The sequence below is a fragment of the Gorilla gorilla genome, chromosome 4, assembly GCF_029281585.2.
Source record: "Gorilla gorilla gorilla isolate KB3781 chromosome 4, NHGRI_mGorGor1-v2.1_pri, whole genome shotgun sequence".
Classification (NCBI taxonomy): Eukaryota; Metazoa; Chordata; class Mammalia; order Primates; family Hominidae; genus Gorilla; species Gorilla gorilla.
Window position 1 is genome coordinate 43,561,650 of NC_073228.2, and position 16,759 is coordinate 43,578,408.

The following is a 16,759-nucleotide window of genomic DNA, read 5'->3' on the forward strand; positions in this document are numbered from 1 at the left end:
GCTGACAAACTCCAAATTGGCACACAGCTTAACACCCCCACTCCCACCCCAGCCCAGCGCCCCTCCACCCAGCCACTCCTCGGGGACGTCAGGAGTGGCTGCCTGAGTCCGGCCGCAGCCGGCCAGCCTCCGCAAGGCCTTTCCGCCTGGGCTCAAGGTGAAAGCCCTGGGTCTCCGGGCGCTGGACGACAGGAAGGAGGTGGCCGCGAAGGGGCCTAGTGGGGGGCAGTGTGCCGGGCGGGGGAGGGGAGACCGAGGTCTGGAGAGGGAGGAAGACGTCGGGGGCGGGGGGAGTCCGAGGATGGTCGGGGGCCTGACGGCGGGCGGAGGAGGCCGAGGTAACCTGGGATCCCGGGCTGACCTTTTTACCTCGAAGCGCCTCTGGGCTTTCCAAACAAGCCGACAGCGCGCCCGCGGGGGCAGCTATTGTCTCCGGGCCGGTCCCACTGGCAAACCTTTGGTCGGCGGAGGCGGGGGGCCGGGGCTCAGGAAGCTCCGCGGCGGGCAACAAACCTCGATCGCTCACTGGCCCCGCCGAGCCGTCGAAATGCCGCGGGCCTCGGAGATCGGGCCCTGGTTTATTGATTCCGGTTACCCCGGGAGCCCAGATGCCCAGGGGCCAGGATGGAGGCGGGCCAGACCAAGGCGGGGTGTCTTCTCCACACCCTCTGATCTATTTAATTCTTGGTCTTTCGAGGGAAAGGAGGCAGCCAAAAGGACTAGAAGCGTACGTGAGAAACGTTGAGCATTTGATTCCTAATGAAATTGGTGCCATTATATGAGAGGCAACGTTATCAATAATTGCATAGCCCAGCTGGAGAGGAAGAGAAGTGTGTTGCAAGAAGCAGCCTAGCTTTCCCAGAGGCTGATGTCTTGCCCTTTGTCAAAAAAAAAAAAGAGAAAAAGAAAAAGAAAAAATTCTATTAACTGCTTTTCTGCATTTAATTGAAATTGCCACCAAGCTTGATTCCCCAAAGAGGTCACCTTGACAGAGGGGAGAGAGTGAGTGTCGGTGGAAACAAAACTCCCCTTCCTTGGAGACATTCAGTGTGAGCCAGTGGAGCCTTCTGGGTTGGGGTATTTGTGGATTCTCCAAACTTTGGACAAGTGGGCAAGAAAGCAGGGAGGAGGAGGAAGGTGCGGTGGTGAGAGCAAAGCAGAACCATGAGTATGGTGGAGCAGGGCCTCAGATGGGCCGACAAGTCCTTGGGGAGGATTGATGAAAGGGCCAGGAGGAAAGAAGAAGGCTGCTGGCCCATTTGATTTTTGGTCATAGCAGAGGGAGCCACCAGATTCCCCCAGGGAAGGGTGAGGGACAAATCAATTCTCTGTTCACACAGGGGCAGGCTCAAAATATCCAGTGAATGTAAACCTTCCATCTCCTTAGATGCAGAGATCCTGACCCCTTCCTCTCTCCTACTTGCACTCTCCTACTTGAATTCCACTTCCAATCTGAGGCCCTAGACAGGCCTACATGGGAGACATTAGGACAAAGGAGAGAATGGTAAACTAACAAAAATATTTTGCCCCCATTGAGATAAATTGATAGTCTTCATTGTTTTTTGTTTTGTTTTGTTTTGTTTTTTTGAGACAGGGTCTCCCTCTGTCGCCCAGGCTGGAGTGCAGTGGCCTGATCTCAGCTTGCTGCAGCTTCGACCTCTTGGTCTCAAGTGATCCTCCCACCTCAGCCTCCCAAGTAGCTGGGACTACAGGCGCATGCCACCATGCCTGGCTAATTTTTGTATCTTTTTGTTGTAGAGATGGGGTTTCACCATGTTGCCTATGCTGGTCTTGAACTCCTGAGCTCAAGCAATCTGCCCACCTTGGCCTCCTAAAGTGCTGGGAGCCTCTGTGCCCAGCCCTTCATTGTTAAACTTTCCAGAATAGATGCCAAATTGCTTCACTCATAGACTTCTTCATGTCTTTCAGATTGCTGTTTTTTTCATAGCTCTGGGAAGGAGGGTATTATATTTACTAGGAGGTCTGAAAGTAATTTTTTTTTTTTTGCAAAATTTGAAAGCTGTCCACCCACACCTCCATTTCCCAAATGTCAAAAAATATCTCCAGTTTGAAAACAAAAAGCTTGAGTTTTTTGAGTCTTGACTGTCTTTTTTAAAAATTTAATTTAAGAGATGGGGTCTCGCTGTGTTGTTCAGGCTGCTCTTGAACTCCTGGGTTTAAGGGATCTTCCCACCTTGGCCTTCCAAAGTATTAATACTGGAATTACAGACATGAGCCACCATGCCTGCCTAGTCTTCATTCTTCACAGGAGGGAGAATTCTTTAGGCTGGTTGAAAGTTTGTCAGATTTCTGAGGAGCCCCCCACTCCCTACAAACCCGGGCATCAGGTAGGGAGCCAGTCAAGTCTTCACTCCACCCAATCCTCTGCACCATCTGTTTCTCAGCCAGAGTGTGAACTTTTCCTCTTTCCTTTGCCTTTTCCCTCAGCGTTTGTTCTCCCATTGTGAGGCCCTTTGATCTCCTGAACAAGAGAGAAAGAAAAAGATTTTGAAGACCCTGAAGCTCTTCTTCTTCTTTTTTTTAACGGAGTTTCGCTCTTGTTGCCCAGGCTGGTGTACAATGGTGCGATCTCGGCTCACCGCAACCTCCGCCTCCCAGGTTCAAGCAATTCTCCTGCCTCAGCCTTCCTGAGTAGCTGGGATTACAGGAATGCTCCATCATGCCCGGCTAATTTTTGTATTTTTAGTAGAGACGGGGTTTCTCCATGTTGGTCAGGCTGGTCTTGAACTCCCGACCTCAGGTGATCCACCCGCCTCAGCCTCCCAAAGTGCTGGGATTACAGGCGTGAGCCACCATGCCTGGCCAGCCCTGAAGCTCTTCTAACTATTAATGCAAGTTTCTTTTTTTTCTTTTCCTTTTTCTTTTTTTTTGAGATGGAGTTTGCCTCTTATGGCCCAGGTTATGTGATCTCAGCTCACTGCAACCTCCGCTTCCCAGGTTCAAGTGATTCTCCTGCCTCAGCCTCCCAAGTAGGAGTAGCTGGGATTACAGGCATGGGCCTGCCCGGCCAATTTTGTATTTTTAGTAGAGATGGGGTTTCTCCATGTTGGTCAGGCTGGTCTCGAACTCCTGGCCTCAGGTGATCTGCCGGCCTCAGCCTCCCAAAGTGCTGGGATTACAGGCGTGAGCCAACACACCTGCCCGGCCAATGCAGGTTTCTTTGTTGTGAGCATTCCTTGTGCAGATAGCACCGGGCTCCTGGGAAGGAGTTGGTGGGATGGTGTTTAGAAGAGAGTGTGGATGGCAGGCTTGGAGGAATCTCTCCAGATGACAGACAAGGGAGATCAAAATGAGCCAGAGAGCAGCACCAAGGAGTTGGGGGAAATGTCTAGGATATCTGGGTTCAAATCCAAGCCCTGCCTCTCACTAGCCCTGTGGCCTTGGGCAAGTTGCCTAATTCCCTGTGCCCAGTTTCATTATCTACAAAATAGGGATAATGACAGTACCTATTTCATGGGGTTGATGTTGGGATTAAATGAGTTAATATGTGTAAAATGCTTGGAATGGTCCCACATAAACAAAGTGAGCAATAACAAATTATTATTAAAAGGGACTGTGATCTTCCCTTCTATAGTCCCCAATCTCTTCCAGGGAGTATCTTGACTATGCCCACTTCTCACACTCATAGCTTATTTGATCCCTGATAGGTGTATGGAGCTAGAGACAAATGGAAGGGATTGCCTTCTTAGCAGCTGAGAACACTGAAGGTTCATTTGGCTGAGAAACCTTTTTGTTCTGTTCTCAGCCTACCCACCTGTCGAAGAGGAAAGTTATCCTGGCCTCTCACACTCATTCCCTCTCTTCTCCATTATAGAAGATGGATAAGAAGTCTGGAAGGCAGAAACTTCAATTCCCTGACTTAGAGTGGTGGAGAACAAGGGTTCTGGAGTATAACTTAGTGTTCAAAATGGTCCCCTTTTATTAGCTGGATGAGCTCATGTGAGTTATTCAGTTTCCCTGTGCTTCAGTTTCTTCAGATATACAATGAAGGATATTGAATAATACATGATATATATGAGAGATGCTTAGAACACTGCCTGGTGTATGGTGAGTGTTGAGCAGAGGCTTCCTATTTTACATAGTTACATAGGACATTTTCCTATTACTTTCTTACATTGAGTTATTCTTGGTCTTGGCATGATGAAAGCAGATGTTGTCCAGCCTTGGCCCCCCTGCGCTGTACCAGCAGACCCAGCCAGCACCATAAGCATGGGACTTGCTGCTAGACAGTAAAATAATTATGAATGAAAGGGTTCAGAGGAGTCCACAGAATACAGGCTTTACAGGCTTACAGTTAAGTACAGTATTATAACGAGGGATGTCCTTGACAAGACAGCCTCATTGCGTAACTTGGGAGGGTATTCTCGTTGTAGTCCACGAAATTGGCGCCCCCTGCAGTTGTACCAGATTTTTTCCCCTGTGACTCAGTCCTGGCTCTGAATTCCTTGCATGACTCAACCAGAGTATTCCAGAGGCTTCAGCTTTTGCTATTTCTGTGGCTCTCAAAATGCTTCCTATAATCAGAGTGTATCCTGGGTGGGACAAAAGTTGGAGATGTAAAATACTTAATGTCCATTCCTGGGAGAACATGGAGGCTCAAGTAGCTGCAGGATTCAGCTCCAAGGCTGACCTCCTGGCCCTCATCCACTGTTATTCTCTTCGTCAGAAAAGAAATGGATCAGATGCTTCTGAGAAGAAATAATTTTGTAGGAAGTCAGGAGACCTAAGTTTAGTCTACTAAGACCCTTCCTTGTGTCCTTGGGTAAGTCACTTAACCTCTCTGGGCCTATTTTCCCAGTCTTTAATATAAGTTAAATTATCCCACTGCAGCTGGACTCATTCTTTCCTTTGAGGGTAGATGAAGACTTAGGTAAGAAAGAGTGTAAACTTGGTGGGAGATGGGAATAGGAGGGTTGGGTGGAGAAGCATCCTGTTGGATGTATTTTACTGGCCTAGTTACAGCTAATTAAAATCACCCCTTTCCTTCATCCTCTCCAGATCACTGGCCTGAGTCCAGAGAATTCTGAGCCCTGCAGCCCTTTCTGCCTGGAGGGGAACCGAGCAGGGAGGGAGCTGCACCAAACATGCGCCCTCTGCTCCTTAGAGGCCTGATGCTCCCTTTAGTTTACTCTGGCTTGACAGCTCCATTTCAACCCCCACCTTGGAGATGAGGCAGCTCAATATTTACTCAGCCAGAGAGGTTTGTCCAGAAGCCTGCCTCCCCAGCCTCCTCCTGTTGGCTCTGCTCTGTTGCCCCCACCCCCTTCCTTCCCGGTTCATGGAGAGTTCAGCCCTGCAATGGCTTGCAGCCCCCTCCACTCCCCAGCCCGGACAGAGCCGCCTGTTGGGGGACTGCTGAGGCCAGAAGCGCGGGGGAAGGGCACCAGTCAGTCGTGGGGTCATGCCCTGGTCTCTCCACCCTTACTGGACCAGCAGCCTAGGCCTCTAGAAGAAGAGAAGACTCAGCAAATGATTGTCTTTTGGGGGAAGAGTGCATGGAGATTGGCTAAAATGGAACTGTCGGGTTGGGGACATGATCCAGGACTGTAAAAGCTTCACATAGCTGTGTGCAATATTATAAACCATGGTTTATGGTAGAGAAACTTGGTAAATTTGTAACAGTCTGAACTCTTTCCAAAGACACTAAAAGAGCTAATACAATAAATAAGTGACACTTGGGTTCTCAGCAACACATCTGAAAACTGATCTCTTATCTCCTAACATTCTAGAATGTAAGATCCATGAAGACAGGACTTTTTTTTTTTTTTTCCTTAGAGACAAAGTCTCGCTATGTTGTCTAGGCTAGACTTGAACTCCTGGGCTCAAGCCATCCTCTGGCCTTAGCCTGCTGAGTAGCTGGGACTGCACAGGTGTATGCCGACTGCACCCGGCTAAGCAGGGATTTTTGTTTGTTTTGTTCCTTGTTCCATTTCCAGTGCCTATAACAATGCCTGGAACATAGTAGATGCTCAGTAAATATCTGTTAAATAAACGAATATTGAAGCAAAATTCTTCTGCCTAGAAGACAAGCACCCCAAAAATGGTGTTCTGAAATGATGTTAGGCTGGGCACAGTGGCTCACGCCTGTAATCCCAGCACTTTGGGAGGCCAAGGCGGGCAAATTGCCTGAGGTCAGGAGTTCGAGACGAGTCTAGCCAACATGGTAAAACCCAGTCTCTACTAAAAAAAAAAAAAAAAAAAAAAAAAAAAAAAATTAGCTGGGCATGGTGGCATGCGCCTGTAATCCCAGCTACTCAAGAGGCTGAGGCAGAGGAGTTGCTTGAACCAGCAAGGTGGAGGTTGCAGTGAGCCGAGATCACGCCACTGCACTCCAGCCTGGGCGACAGAGTGAGACTCTGTCTCAAAAAAAAAAAAAAAAAAAGAAAGAAATGAAGAAACGATGTTAGCTTTAGATGTTTGATTAGTCTAAAGTGCTATCATAATGAATATGTTAATATGAAGATATTTCAGACAGGGTTAGAGATGGATGAGGACTTGGGAGGCATTTTCTTTCTCCCTCCCTTCTGTTAGAGGAATTTATCTCGGGCAAATGACAAAGCATTCACTGGATAGCTTTAGGGCGAGTCTGATCTAAGGGTTCTCCCACAGAGTTTTTGTTTGTTCTTTTGTTTTGTTTGGTTTCCTTTACTTTAGCAAGTGTAAACCCAAGAAAAGACTCAACTTTGGAAATGTAAAGGATTTGAAGGAACAGCTGGATGTTTCTATTGGCAGAAAATGGACAGAGAAGACCTCCTGCAGGGACACCCAAGAGAAGTGAGCCTGTCTCAAACCTTCCTTTCCATCTTCCAACTTCCCACAGAAGCTAGTGTCAGATTCCCTTCTCCACCACTATACCAGGGTTTGGTTTCATCTTTTGCAAAAACATCTGGGTTGTCTTCCCCCTTCTAGGGTGAGTAAGGTGAATTCACACAGGGCTATGGGTTTAGGTTTTTTGGGATCAGAAAGGGGACAACATTACTGGAACTCAAGGGCAAGGATGGCCACCTGTTGGAAGCTTCACAGAGCCCTTGGGAAGATCAGTCTGGCATGGTCGGTTACCATCAGTGGAAATTGCTGAGAATTGATGACATCTTCTTGCTTCTTTCTTCCGCACATGGATCTACACACATGCATCCTGATGCCACAGAAACAGGACCTGGAACCTGACTTGAGTCAGGCAGAGGGAAGGAGAAAACTGGCAAGGAAAAGGAAAAGGAGAAAAAAGAAGGTCACCTGCCTGAGCATGGTGGCTCACGCCTGTAATCCCAACACTTTGGGAGGTTGAGGCGGATGGACCACCTGAGGTCGGGAGTTCAACACCAGCCTGACCAACATGGAGAAACCCTGCCTCTAATAAAAATACAAAATCAGCCAGATGTGGTGGCGCATGCCTGTAATCCCAGCTACTCGGGAGGCTGAGGCAGGAGAATCGCTTGAACCCGGGAGGCGGAGGTTGTGGTGAGCCAAGATTGAGCCTGGGCAACAAGAGCGAAACTCCGTCTCAAAAAAAAAAAGATCACCTGCCTGTTCCACCCTGGGGTTAGATTTCTACATTGGGACCCCCCGCTAGGGAGAATGAAGCTAGGAGAGAGAATTCCTCACTTGAAGGAAAATGAAGGTTCAAGAGTCCAGGGCATGGATCTAACAATTTTGGCCAGAGTTCTCTGATTCCTCATTTCAGACCAGCTCAAAGCTTCTGCCAGGAGCTGTCACTTTTCAAGCCGGAAAGTCTGAAGAGGCAAAATGTGTACAACAAGCTGTGCAGGGGGATGCCTTTGAGGTGTATCTTCCTGGAAGCTCAGCAGGCAGATAGATGGCAGGAAGAGCTACCTCATGTTCTTCTCAGGCCCAGAACTTCCTCTCTTCCATCACCTCCAGTTACTCCACTATCTCTCCTATTCACACTCAGTCTTCTTCCAAAACTCAATTTTTTTTTTTTTTTTTGAGACAGAGACCCGCTCTGTCACCTAGGCTGGAGTGCAGTGACGCGATATCAGCTCAGTGCAACCTCCAACCTCCTGGATTCAAGTGATTCTCTGCCTCAGCCTCCTGAGTAGCTGGGATTACAGGTGCCTGCCACCACAGCCAACTAATTTTTGTATTTTTAGTAGAGATGGGGTTTCGCCATCTTGGCCAGGCTGGTCTTGAACTCCTGGCCTTGTGATCCACCTGCCTCGGCCTTCCAACATGCTGGGATTACAGGTGTGAGCCACCGCGCCTGGCTTTTTTTTGTTGTTTGTTTTGTTTTTGAGACAGTCTTGCTCTGTTTCCCAGGCTGGAGTACAGTGGCACCATCTCAGCTCACCACAACCTCTGCCTCCTGGGTTCAAGTGATTCTCATGCCTCAACCTCCTGAGTAGCTGGGACCACGGTGAGCCATCATACCTGGCAAATTTTTGTAATTTTTTAGTAGAGACAGGGTTTCACCATGATGTCCAGGCTAGTCTCGAGCTCCTGGCCTCAAGTGATCCACCTGCCTCAGCCTCCCAAAGTGCTGGGATTATAGGCATGAGCCACTGTGCCCAGCCCCAAAACTCAATTTTCAGTCCCCACACTTGAGTAGGGCAGGAGAGACGCTGGACTAGAAAGAGTCTGAGCAAAGCAGGAAGGCGTCCCTGGAGGATGGGTGGGCTGGGATGGGGCAAGGCCTGAATGCAGCATGGGGTCTCCATTCAGAACACTCAAATCCAGTAATCTGGATGTTGGAAATGGGAATTACAAAAAATGACTTTGAAAGACTCTGAGTGCTTGCAGGTTCCCACCTACAGTTCGAACGTTTTAAACCCATTGAAAACCCATTGAAATCCACACCTGGACACATTGCTGCAGACTTGCTGGCCTCCCTTACACATTTGCAGACCTATCTGTAAGCAAGCATTGTTGCCAGGCATGGTGGCTCATGCTTGTAATCCCAGTACTTTGGGAGGCCGAGGTGGGTGGATCACCTGAGGTCAGGAGTTCGAGACCAGCCTGGCCAACATGGCGAAACCCTGTCTCTACTAAAAATACAAAAATTAGCTGGGTGTGGTGGTGCATACCTGTAATCCTAGCTACTTGGGAGGCTGAGGCAGGGAGAATTGCTTGAACCTGGGAGGCGGAGGTTGCCATGAGCTGAGATCACACCACTGCACCCCAGCCTAGGCAACAGAGCAAGACTCCATCTCAAAAACAAACAAACAAGCAAACAAATGAAAACACAAGCATTGTTCCTTGTGTTCTCAGTCAGAAAACAAATTGACCTTGTACACAGTTTTGCAGACCTGGTTTCTGCATAGCCAGAGAAAGCTGGCGAGGGAGACAAGTATTGTTAATTATGAGAAAACAGTCTCTTTCTCTTCCACCCTCTGGAGTTTCTATTTGAGCCTCAACCTCAACCTTGACCTCCTGGGCTCAAGCTAATCCTCCTGCCTCAGCCTCCCAAGTTGCTGGGACTACACGCATGCACCACCACACCCGAGTAATTTTTTTCTACTTTTTGTGGATATGGGCTCTCACTATATTGCTTAGGCTGGTCTTGAACTCCTGGGCTCAAGTGATCCTCCTGCCTTGGCCTCCCAAAGCATTGGGATTATAGGCATGAGCCACATCTGACCTCTTTATTTTTTTCAAAATCAAAGGAATATGGGAGACTGGAAAAAAATTCAATGCAGATTTTGCTTTATTCTTTTTCTTCCTCTAGTCCTCTTGTACACAAATCTCCAGACAAAAACAATGCCCTAGGTTTCCATTTAATTTAATAGATACCATAAACCTCTTGTTCAGTATTACCTCTGCATTGGGCAGGTGCTAAGTTGCTCTCAAAGTCAGATTCCTCCCTTAGTAAACAAGAAAATACCCACTTCCCTCTTTTTATCCTTCCCAGAACCTTTAAGTTTAATTCTCAGTTTTGTTTTTGGTGACGAGTGTAAATGTTTGCCCAGTCCCTGAGAAATAACTCAGATTCTTCTTTTGGGTCATGTGGAAACCTAGAGGAGCCCTCTTCCATCCTCTCCTTTCAATTGAGGCAGGCTTTAAATCTCAGCTGGAGGCTGGTTGCAGTGGCTCACACCTGTAAACCCAACACTTTTGGAAGCCACGGAGGGAGGACCCCTTGAACCCAGGAGCTCAAGACCAGCCTGAGCAACATAGGGAGACTGTCTCTATAAAAAAAATGAACAAAATTAGCCAGGCATGGTAGTGCATACCTGTAGCTACTCAGGAGGCTGATGTGGAAGATCGCTTGAGCCCAGGAAGCAGTCTGCAGTGAGCCAAGATAGCGCCACTGCACTCCAGCCTGGGCAACAGAGTGAGACCCTGTCTCAAAAAACAAAAAGACTGAGATGGTGGGTTTTTGGTTTTTTGTTTGTTTTCTTTTTATTTTTTGAGACGGAGTCTCGCTCTGTCACTGAGGCTGGAGTGCAGTGGTGCAATCTCAGCTCACTGCAACCTCCGCCTCCTGGATTCAAGCAATTCTCCCTGCCTCAGCCTCCCAAGTAGCTGAGATTACAGGCACCCGCCACCATGCCTGGCTAATTTTTGTATTTCTTAGTAGAGACGGGGTTTCATCATGTTGGCCAGGCTGGTCTCGAACTCCTGACCTCAAGTGATCTGCCTTCCTCAGCCTCCCAAAGTGCTGGGATTACAAGCATGAGCCACTGTGCCTGGCAGAGATCACTATTTATAAGGAAGACTCCCATAATGTTAGGCTGCTGTAAATGATAGAATGGTTCTTTATATGGAATGGGAGTTTGCCTTCTTGGCACTTACACCCATTGATTCTACTTCTTTGTTGCCCTCTGGAGTCAACACAATAACTCTTAACTCCTTTTCCCTACACTACCTCTCCAAATATTTGAAGACAGCTGTCATGTGTGCCCATAGGTCTTTCCCTCTGTTGAGCAATATACATTCTCGATTTCTTCATTTGTTCCTCCTGAGACCTGATTTCCAGATCTTTCCTCACTCTGTTCTTCCTTCCTTAGTTAATATATTCTATAAAATGAGGTATCCAGAACTGAATAGAAAATATTGTATAATCGGATAAATTCTAATACAGTGAGAATACTATATCCCTTGAGCTAGCACTGTGTTTCTATTGACATAAGCAGGATAGCCGGGGCAGGGAAGGACTATGGGGCAGGCTGGGAGTGAGAAATGAGAGGAATTCTCTTTCTCTTGCAAATTGTGTCCATCTACTTGAGCTCTGGGGCTGCATCAGTCACTGATACCTTAATCCATACAAATCTCCAAGCTCAGAAAGGGAGCTGCCACATCAGCAGCCATTTGTGGGGAGCAAACATTTGCTGAGTAGAATCTGTAATTTATGAGAAGGGAAAGGAGCATTAGTGCAGAGAAACAATGTGGACAGGTGAGAAGGAGAGGCCCTGTTATCTCAAGGGAAGGAAGTGCAGATGACCTAGGCTAGGGAAGCTAACGATTTCCACTCCTCTTTTCCATTGCTGTTCAGGTAATTCCTTCATTCCTCCCTCCCTCCTTTCCTCCCTCCTTCTCTCTCTTCCTCCCTCCCTTCCTTCTTTCCTTCCTCCCTCCCTCCCTTTTCCTTCCTTCCTTCCTTCCTTTTTCCTTCCTTCTTCCTCTCTTTCTTTCTTTCCTCTCTCTCTCTTTTCTTTTCTTTTCTTTTTTAGAAACAGGGTCTAGCTCTGTTGCCCATGCTGGGGTATAGTGATGCCATCATAGCTCACTGCAGCCTCAAACTCCTGGGCTCAAGAGATCTCAAGAGATCCTCACAAGTTAGCCTCCCAAGTAGCTGGGACTACAGGTGTGCGTCACCACGCTTGACGAATTTATTTCATTTTTTTTAGAGACAGAGCCTCACTAAGCTGCCCAGGCTGGTCTGGAACTCCTCGGCTCAAGCAATCCTCCAGCCGCAGCCTCATGAGTCACTGGGATTACAGACATGAGCTACGATGCCTGACTATCTATTTCTTTCATGATACTGTATCCCCACCTTCCTCCTTGGTGGCAGCTGTTACTAGCTTTGTTGTCGTTATTGTTATTGACATTTATCTAGCACTTTGCTATTAGCCCTTATTTCTCACTACATCTCTGGGAGGTTAGTATGATCATTATTCTCACTTTCCATATGAAGAGCCCAAGGCTTGGAGAAAATAAGTAATGTATTCCAGATCATATATCTGAAAAGCAACATATAATTTTCTTTTTCTGCCTCTGGTCCTCAAGAATTTATATAAATTTACATATGTTGAATATGCAGTACATTTAGGATGATGGCCTCTCTTTCTCCCTACTCCTCAACACTACCCCTAGGTATCAGATCATCAAGCATTGTTTAGCGTCTTAGGTCACTCCCTCCTCTTTTTCCTTTTGGAAAAGAAAAATCAAGCAGACTGCCCAAATAGCCAAGATCATCAGGTTCAGCAAGAGAATACCCCTCTCTGTGTAACCCTTTAAGATGAGAATCACTGCAAATAGAGTCCAAGTCAGACACTGACTCAGATTTTGCAAAAACCTCTAATAGTCCACGGCTTGGCGGTGATGGGTAGTTTTGCTTTAGGGATCTTCCGCTTGGAGTGGTCTTCTCCATGTTTGGAAAGATGTTGTTTGAACGTGACTGATCTTGCAGTTGAAGTTTCCAGTTTCTATACCACAGCAAGCCTGGGAAAATGAGAAGGGGGTTATTAAAATGAATTTGAGAAGCGTTTTCTTTGAGGACATCTCTTTCTAAATCCTTCCAATGGGCATGGAATGCTATGACTATCCAGATAGTGGGAGTCATGATACAGGGAGGAGTAAGAAGTGGGGGCTTTCAGTCCCAGAGTTAGAGACCACAGCATTGCCCAGTTTCCTGCCCTCACATGAATCAACCTCCCTGCACATCGCTTCCTCCCCCACCTTGTTAAAAACCCCATCATGGTAGATATATGGGTCAGAGCTTTGAAGACTTTGGGGAATAAGCAGATCAAAAGTCCAAATGTCCAACTCCTTTCACCTGTGAATCTCCCATCATTGGACTGCAGAGCCAGCTGCAAGGCAGATGGAAGGCAGAAACCTGGAGGCTACAAGCAGCTTCCCATCCTATAACTCAGCCCAGGTCCTGGGGAACCTGTAGAGGGTCCTGACAGCAGAATTAACATGATGGGGAGAGGCAGGCAGAGGAGAGGAAAGGGACACAGAGCCAGATTAGGGGAAGTAGATAACTTGGGTCTGGCATCTGCTCTTCTGCTTTATGCAAATGTTGCTTTAACCCCAAAGAAGCCACATTCTGAGACTAGCTTGTTGTTTATTTAAAAATATGCAGACTTTGCAGCCCATCTGGAAAGCTCTGAGGGGCTCCTGATACAGGCATCTCGTCATATCCCAGCAGCAGGGCAGTAAATCGAGAACATGCAGAAACATCAAGAAAGCCCTTCCTTGATCAGATGTTGTAAAGAATTTGCCAAGTCTGCAGATAAGGAGATCACTGGAGTGCCTGTGTGAGATCCTCAGAGAAAGCCCATTTATTTTCTCCTTCCCATTACCTTCTGCTCTCCAGATGAGCAAGGCATGCACAAGAAGGGAAAGGTGGGTGAGCCCCTGGTAGCGAGGCCACGCGGTCCACATCACATATGGCCCATCCTCACCAAGTGCTCTGAGGGAACAATGTGGGAGGATCTTGCCTTTCCTTATCAGTTTTGAAATACACGGCACAGAGCCTCAGTGGCTGCCAAGGTAAAAGGCTATCACCGAGCAAATACCTGAATAGGAGAGACATATTTGAGAAAGAACAGATAACATTTTCAACATATTTAGAGATCCTAGCTCTCGTCTAGCTTCAGTATGTCTTTACCTGAGCTTTTACCAGCAAGAGGTGTCAAACAGATTAAATACTTTATGGGAAGGCAGGATCCAGGCACCTTACAAGTTCTTTTTTCATATGTTGGAGCCGGCCTGGAGACAACAACCAGCTGAAATAATGGGTCTTGGTAATTTTCACAAGCTAAGGGACTCCAAATCTGCAATATTTCACTTACTTTGCAGATAGTCACTCAGCCCCCTGACCAAGGGGAATATCAATTTTTGCCAAGAATCAGTAAAAATCATTAAACGACAGTGAGAGTATAAGGGGGTGGGGTGGGATTTACAGCTTCTTTTTATAAGACCAAGTTAAAGCCTCATGAGTCTGCTGCACTTTCACTTTCACCTCTCCCATCATCAGCCCTGATTGGTAGCTACAGAAATGGAGGCCCACGGAATTTCAATTAGCTGGAGGCGATATCAGAGGAAACCGAGAGCTCTCCACACATGACAAGCTTTCAGGGAGTGTCATGGCGAGAGAGCCAAGATAAGCCCATTAAAGGGCAGAGTGGGCAGGTAGGACGTACTGTGTGGGGTCAAAAAATCTGAAATCTACAATGAGGAAGAGACCAATTCCAGGTTGTATCTGCAAATCTTCTTAAAATGCAAGGATACCTGGGAGGAGAGAAAATTCTAAGAATGAAAAGATATTGGGTTTTAGGAGACAGGCTCTGAAAATGGGAAGAAGAAGATAAACAGAAGGTTGGTGCTTAAGTAACTCTCTCCTTTAAGAACTGTGACACATGTTCCTAATGTTTCTGGCTTTTCATATTTCCTTGAGATTCAGTCTTACCTGGTTACTTGTCCCTCTAAAACATGGCACTCTTGGCCAGGCATGGTGGCTCACACCTGTAATCTTTGGGAGGCTGAGGCAGGTGTATCCCCTGAGGTCAGGAGTTCAAGACCAGCCTGGTCAACATGGTGAAATCCTGTCTCTACTAAAAATACAAAAATTAGCCCGGTGTGGTGGCATGCGCCTGTAATCCCAGCTACTTGGGAGGCTAAGGCAGGAGAATCACTTGAACCTGGGAGGCAGAAGATGCAGTGAGTCGAGATTGTGCCACTGCACCCCAGCCTGGGAGACAGAGACTCTGTCTCAAAACAAAAACAAAAACAAAACAACAACAAAAGTGGCACTCTTTCTATCTTGATTTTTCATAAGTCCTTTCTTTTCTTTTCTTTTCTTTTTTTTTTTTTTGAGATGGAGTCTCGCTCTGTTGCCCAGGCTGGAGTGCAGTGGTGCGATCTCGGCTCACTGCAAGCTCCGCCTCCCGAGTTCACACCATTCTCCTGCCTCAGCCTCCCGAGTAGCTGGGACTACAGGAGCCCACCACCACGGCTGGATCATTTTTTGTATTTTTAGTAGAGACGGGGTTTCACCGTGTTAGCCAGGATGGTCTCGATCTCCGACCTCCTGATCAGTTCGACTCAGCCTCCCAGAGTGTTGGGATTACAGGCGTGAGCCACCGCTCCCAGCCCAATAAGTCCTTTCATTTGTCTGAATGATCTTCTACTCATTCTCTGTCTAGAAAATCTTTATCATCCCAGATGCAGTTCAAATGTCACTTTCTTGCAGAAGCCTTCCCTGCCATTCCAAACAGCATGAAACTCTCTCCTTGTTTGCTCTCTCTGTGCCATGGTCAGCCCACTGCTGGGCACGTAGCACATTGCTGTTTTCACCTGTTAATACGTCTATTCATTTTTGTATCCTTAGTATCTAGGAAAATATGTATCTTGTAAGTATATATGAACTGTTGAAAAGATAAATGAATGAATATGACGGTAAAGATGAGGCAGACTGGACACTTCGCGTAGATGGTATAATATTATAGCTGACAGATACAGCAAATCTATTCACTTTTTTGGTTTTCTCTCTTCAGATAAAGTAAAGATCTTCAAGATTTAAATGACAAGGCTAACCATATTTACTTTTTGCCATAACTCCAAGAAGCAAAGTATTATCATAATTCCCATTTACATCCAATAGAATTGACACTTAACAGAGGATAAGTAACCTGTCCATGCTCATACTAAAATATTATATCCCTAGCAGTCAGGCGCAGTGGCTCACGCCTGTAATTCCAGCACTTTGGGAGGCCGAGGTGGGTGGATCACTTGAGGGCAGGAGTTCGAGCCCAGCCTGGCCAACATGATGAAACCCCATCTTTACTAAAAATACAAAAATTAGCCGGGTGCTGTGGCATGCACCTCTAATCCCAGCTACTCAGGAAGCTGAGGCATGAGAATCATTTGAACCTAGGAGGCACAGGTTACAGTGAGCCAAGGTTGCACCACTACACTCCAGCTGAGGCAACAGAGTGAGGCTCTGTCTCAAAAAAAATTTTTTTTAAATAAAAACTAAAATATATTTCTAGTAATACAGCTCATGGTTACTTTCATGTTTTGTTTTGCTGACTTTTTTTGGGGGGAGCAGACACCCGGAGTTGACTCATATTGAAACACCTTTTTTTTTTTTTGGCACATATGGTGGCTTGGTTTTATTTTCTCAATATTGAAAGAATAGTACAATGAACACTATACATCCACTGCCTGAAATCCATTGTTGCCATTTTGCCAGTTTGGCTGTATGTTATTATGCAAGCACTCATTCTTCCATCCAAGCATTTCAAAATAACTTGTACCTCAACCTTGAGTTTCAGCACACATCTCCTAAGAATAAGGGCATTGCTCAATATAACCACAGTGCCATTGTCATACCTAAAAAATTAGCAATAAAACCCAGTCCATATCAAATTTCTCTAATGTTCTCCGAATGTTTTTTTAAATTGTGATTAAATACACAAAACATAAAATTTACCATCTTAATCATTTTTAATGTACAGTTCAGTGGTGTCAAGTATATTGACATTATTGTGCAACCAATCTCCAGAGTTCTTTTCATCCTGAAAAACTGGAGCTCTATACCCATTACACAACAACTGCC